This window comes from Vombatus ursinus, unplaced genomic scaffold (genome assembly GCF_900497805.2).
Source record: "Vombatus ursinus unplaced genomic scaffold, bare-nosed wombat genome assembly UNPS02012958.1, whole genome shotgun sequence".
NCBI classification, from domain to species: domain Eukaryota; kingdom Metazoa; phylum Chordata; class Mammalia; order Diprotodontia; family Vombatidae; genus Vombatus; species Vombatus ursinus.
Window position 1 is genome coordinate 1,478,857 of NW_020952736.1, and position 6,000 is coordinate 1,484,856.

Below are 6,000 nucleotides of genomic sequence, written 5' to 3' on the forward strand. Positions count from 1 at the left end.
TTGGGCATAGTTCCAAATTGCTCTCCAGAATGATTGGATCAGTTCTCAATTCCACAACAGTACATTAGTGTCCCAATTTTTCCACATCCCTTCCATCTTTTATCATTTTCCTTTTCTGTCATATTAGCCAATCTGATATGTATGACATGATACCTCAGAGTTGTTTTAATTTGCATTTCTCTAATCAATAGTGATTTAGAGCATTTTTTCATATGACTATAGATAGCTTTGATTTCTTCTTGTGAAAACTGCCAGTTCATATCCTTTTATCTGGGGAATGACTTGTATTATTATAAATTTGACTCAGTTCTCTATGTATTTGAGCAATGAGACCTTTATAAGAGACATTTGTTGTAAATTCTGCCCCTCCCCTTAAGCCTTCTTCTTTCCTTCTAATCTTAGCTGCATTGGTTTTATTTGGGAAAAACTATTTTAATATAACCAAAATGATCCATTTTATATCTCATAATGCCAATGCTCTCTGTCTCTTGTTTAATCATAAATTCTTCCCTTCTCCATAGATCTTAAAGGTAAACTATCCCATGCTCCCCAAATTTGCTTATGGCTCTCTATATCTTATTTGGTCCTAAATTCTTCTCTTCTGCATAGATCTGACAGATAAACTATTCCTTGTTCTTCTAATTTGCTTATGTTATTATTGTTTATGTCTAAATCATATACCCATTCTGACCTTATCTGGGTATATGGCATAAGATGTTAGTCTATACCTAGTTTCTGTCATACTGTTTTCTAGTTTTCCCAGCAATTTTTGTCAAATAGTGAGTTCTTGTCCCCAAAGCTTGGTTGGGTCTTTGAGTTTATCATACACTTCTATGGTCATTTACTGCTGTGTATTATGTACTTAACCTGTTCCACTGATCTACCACTCCGTTTCTTAGCCAGTACCAGATTGTTTTGATATTTACTACTTTGTAATATAGTTTGAAAACTGGTATTGCTAGGCTATTTTCCTTCACATTAATTGATTCCCTTGATATTCTTGATCTTTTTGTTCTTTCAGATAAATTTTGTGATTTTTTCCTAGCTCTATAAAATAATTCTTTGTTAGTTTAATTGGTATGGCATTAAATAAGTAAACTAATTTAGAGCTGCCATTTTTATTATATTGACTTGGCCTTCCCATGAACAATTAATATTTCTCCAATTGTTTAGATGTGTCTTTATTTGTGTGAAAGTATTTTCTAATTATGTTCTTATATTTCCTGGGTTTGTCTTAACAGGTAGACTCCTAAGTATTTTATATTCTCTGCAGTTATTTTAAATGGAATTTCTCTATCTTTTCCTACTGGGTTTTGTTGGTAATTACAGAAATGCTGATGATTTATATGGGTTTATTTTATATTCTGCAACTTTGCTGAAGTCGTTAATTGTTTCAACTAGTTTTTTAGTTGATCCTCTAGGGTTCTCTAAGTATACTGTAATAAAACAATTCATAAAAATAATCAACATTTATATAGCAATTTAAAGTTTGCAAAGAACATTACATACGGTAACTTATTTGATTCTTACAACAACCCTGGGAGGTAGGTGCCATTCTCATTCTCATTTTATAGTTGAGGAAACTGAGACAGATACAAGTCAAATGACTTGCTTAAGATTACATAGCTAGTAAGTGTCTGAAGCTGCATTTGAACTCAAGTTTTCCTGACTCCAAATTCCTCTCTCCCCCTACTGTGCCACCTACCTAGCCACTCTTGCATATTCTCTTTGTCTGTCTGTCTCTGTCTCTCTATGGCACTATGTTGCATAGAACAAATTTGAGAATTTGCTTTTTCATCTCTTCTGTTTACTCACTTTGTGGCCTTGGGGGCTTGACTTCACTTTCCTAATATGTAAAATAAGGGTGACAATCCTTGTATAACCTAGCACACATAGGTTTTATGGGCATGATATTAATATTATTTCTCTGAGTTCATGGTATTTTTAATATGAAAAGGAATTATCAATCTCTCCTATGCTAATATACTAATCTATGTATTTGTTAGTAAATGCCTGTCTAAATGAGTGATTTTATGGTAAAATCAGTGTCCTTATTAGGAAAGGGTAAAGAGAAAGTTTTTGCAAAATACTCAGGTATCCAAATGAGATTTTTTGAAAGAAGTTCGTTACATTTGACTGAAGACATATTTTTGCCAGAGAAATTTTGGCTAGTCTCCCTTCTCTAAGGTACTACTGATGTTGCCTTTTGGTAATGAGGGACAGAATATAATAGTCTTCAAATAATTATAAACAAATATCACAGAAGAAAATGGAAAAGCTGTGCATGGTGGGTGGGTGTGAGAATGTTGAAACATCTAATCAATGAGGAACCTTGAAGCAGAACAAGTGTAAATGAAATTTTCAAAGAACTGTGTGATAAGAAGAGAAGGCTGTTTGGTCACATGGCAAGTTTGAGGGAAGATACATAGACAGCCAGAGAGAACTCCACTAGTGCCTCTGTGATGTCATGGGAAGCAGAAGAAGCCCTCTGGCATGTGGGGTGGATTCCCTGTGGCAAATGAATGGGAGGGCTTGGAAAAGATTTGTACTGGATGGACAGTTATGGATAAGTTGTGATCTGCATTGTTGGAGGATGATGCTTTTAACAACACCCATGAGATCACAAATCCATTTAAATATTTAAGAATATTTGTTTCCCAGAGTGTGGAAACTCTTTCATCTGTGTAACTTAGTCTTAGAGAGTTTGTGGTTTCACTGAGAGGTTTAATGACTTGCCCATGGTCACATAGCTATTATGTGTTAGAGACAGGATTTGAACCTAAGTCTTCCTGACTCAGCATCAGGCCCTCTGTTCATTATTACACCTTGTGGCCTTGAGTTGATTTGAGGGTCCTCTGAGTCTAGGGGATGACTGGATTGGAATGCAAGTTGGTGAGGTGGTGAGGAATGTGAGGAAGGAGGGGAAGGGTCTTTGAAAGTCAAGTTGAGGAGATTGATTTTAATACAATATGGAAATACTGGAATTCTCTAAGCAGGAGCATGATATGTTGAAGTTATTTCTGTGGAATATTATATTCTCAGATGTGTATAATGTGATAGGAGTAGAGAGATTAGAGACTTTTTGGTAAGTCTTCGAGAGTAAGTGAACCGAACCAAACTTCACAACCTGTTCCAGGGTTTCAGGCTACCATAACCAGCATCATTCCTTTCCAGTGTATCACAGTGGGCTGGGCTGGCATTCCAACAATGCCCGAACCAGCACATACCTCTTTCCCCTTGCAGAACAGGCACTTGTAAATTGCTTTCAGTAGCCTCTAATGATTAAGGCTCAGAGTTAGGTTACAATTTTTCCTACATAAAGGTTCCTTCCTAGAAGTTAGGGATTATTAACCTGGGAGTCTGTGAACTTGCTTTTAAAATATTTTGATAACTGTATTTTGAGATAATTGGTGTCCTTTGTAATACTGTGTATTTTATTTTACACATTTAAAAACATCATTCTAAGAAAGGGTATGGGGGGTTCACCAGACTGCCCAAGGGGTCTATGATACAAAAAAAGGTTGTCTCCTCCCCTCAGTCTTCACACAGAGAAGTCTTTGCTTTTCACTTAGAATGTTATTTCTTGTCCTTCCTAGCCAAATTCTGTTTAAATCTCTCTGTCTCTAGGATGCTTTGCCAAGCTAACCTTTTGCCCTAGCTTATTTGGTTCTGTTCTTCCCTTTAGCCCAAGTGATATTAGATGTTTGGCTGTTCCTAATTCCAATCTGGGTTTGCATTCTGGCCAGACCTGGGCATTCTAGGCATACCTAGAAGATGTGCTAGGGATATTTGAGGCTTATTTCCCCTGGAAAGAACAGAGAAAAACCAGTAGTAATAAGCCCAGCCTAGTGTGATGCTACACCCAGTGCACCCTCCAAGAATACCATTGATGCTCAGTGCAATAGCCTGGGAACTCCCTGAAAGAAGGGACTGAGTCTCCTCCTTCTTCTGGATTTTCCTGCTAGTAATTTCTCTCTGAGATTACCTTTCTTCTACTTTATGTATCCCATATATACATAGATATTTACATGATGTTTTGTTTTGGCTCTCTCTCCCAGAGCCAAGCTGCTACATCAGTCTCTCAGGGTTCTTGGGCACCCTGAGGATTTGTGAAACACTTCTCCTCTATCAACATCAACTAAAACCCCTACTGGGTGTGTCCATCCCATTCTCTCTGCCTCTTCCCTGCTGTTAAAGGGGACAGTTGCTAAAACTCCAGTTTCATTTAACCACTTAACATCAGTTAGCTTTTACAAAGGGATATTTACTTCAAAGATATCCCAAGAATTAATGTTTAAGCATCCCCCCTTCTCTCCCCACCCACCTGCCAAGTACCTCTGGGTCATACTTCCTTTATACTCCTTTAGTCTCTTGGGGAGAGACCATAACAGCTCAGTTCCTACATAGCACTGTCCAACCAATTTTATATCCAAATGTGACATGACCTCTGCGTGAGTGCTTCTGCTGGACTAAGGGTCCAGAAGATGACTCCCAAAGGCCACTACTTGTCAGGGCACTGATGATGCTAGGCTCAATGTAAATTCCAACCTGGATTCTGAGTCCCAGATTCCTGTGGTTGGTTCTTCTCACCAAGGTCAGAGATGCCACTCCTTTCACCTAGAATAAGAAAGGCTATAAGAAAAGGCCAAGGACTGAGGCCAGTTTCTTGCCAGCCACGTGGCCTCTGAGTGGGGCAAGTCCCTAAGGCCCTTCCTTTATGACCTGTCTCTGGGAGGGGACCAGTCATTGACTCTCCCAGATGCAAATGAAACGAAGAGGAAGCAGTTGGAGCTTTTTGAATGCCTCTTTCACACTTCGCCAACCAGAACCAACTCTACTTGTGTTCTACAATCTCTCCACATCACTTTCCTTACACATCATCCTGCTTCTCCTGGAAGCCATCTCTCCAGTGTCCTGCATGCAGAGAGACTGCACAAGCTGAACAAGCTGCTTGCACCAACCTGCTCCCTCATTACATTTATATGTGTGCTGCATTGCTCCCTCCCTCCCTTAGAAGATGAACTCCTGGAGAGCGGGGACAGGATTTCTAGCCGTCTTTTTGTAGCACCTATTCACAGGAAACCTTCCTTAACTCCTCCTAATTCCAGTGCTTTCTGTTAATTATTTCTTATCTAACCTGTACATAGCTTGCTTTGTATGTATTTGTTTGCATGTCTCCCCCATTAGATTGTAAGTTCCTTGAGGGCAGGGACTGTCTTTTATCCCTTTTTGTATCTCTAGCACTTAGCCTGGCATATGGTAGGTGCTTGCTGCATGTTTGTTGATTGATTTTATTTATGCTTATGCTTCTATTTATTTTATATATTTTATTTATTTATTCAAATATTTATTTATTATATATATTTATGACATATGTTTATTGAGCGATCATACCCTAATTCAGTGAAGAGATAGTCCTGTTCTGTTTATTGAGGGGAGACCTCCTGGTAATGAGGTCATTTTCTTTTGCTGTTGGTTTGAGCTGAGGTATTTTTTCTAACTTTCACCTGGAATTTCATCATTTTAAATGAACGTCTCATAGTCATCTCAAACTCAATATGTCCAAAACAGAATTTATTATCTTTCCCCCACAAACTTCCCTGTTCAAGGCACAATCCTCCTCCCAGTAATCCAGGTTCCCCACCTGGGTGTCATTCTTAACTCCTCAATCTCGTTTATCCTGCACATCCAATGCATTGCAAAATCTTGTTTCTACCTTTATGACATCTCTCATATATGCCCCTTCTCTCTACTCACACAGCCCAAACCCTAGTTCAGGCCTTCGTTACCTCACACTGGGACAATTATAATATCCTCCTAACTGGTCTTCTTGCCTCAAATCTCTCCCCACAATAATCCATCCTCCAAGGTGTTGCCAAGGTGTTTTGTCCTAATAAGTAGGATCTATCATGTCACCTCCTTGCCTGATAAGTTCCAAAGGCTCCCTTTTTCTTTTCTTTCTTTCTTTCTTTCTTTCTTTCTTTCTTTCTTTCTTTCTTT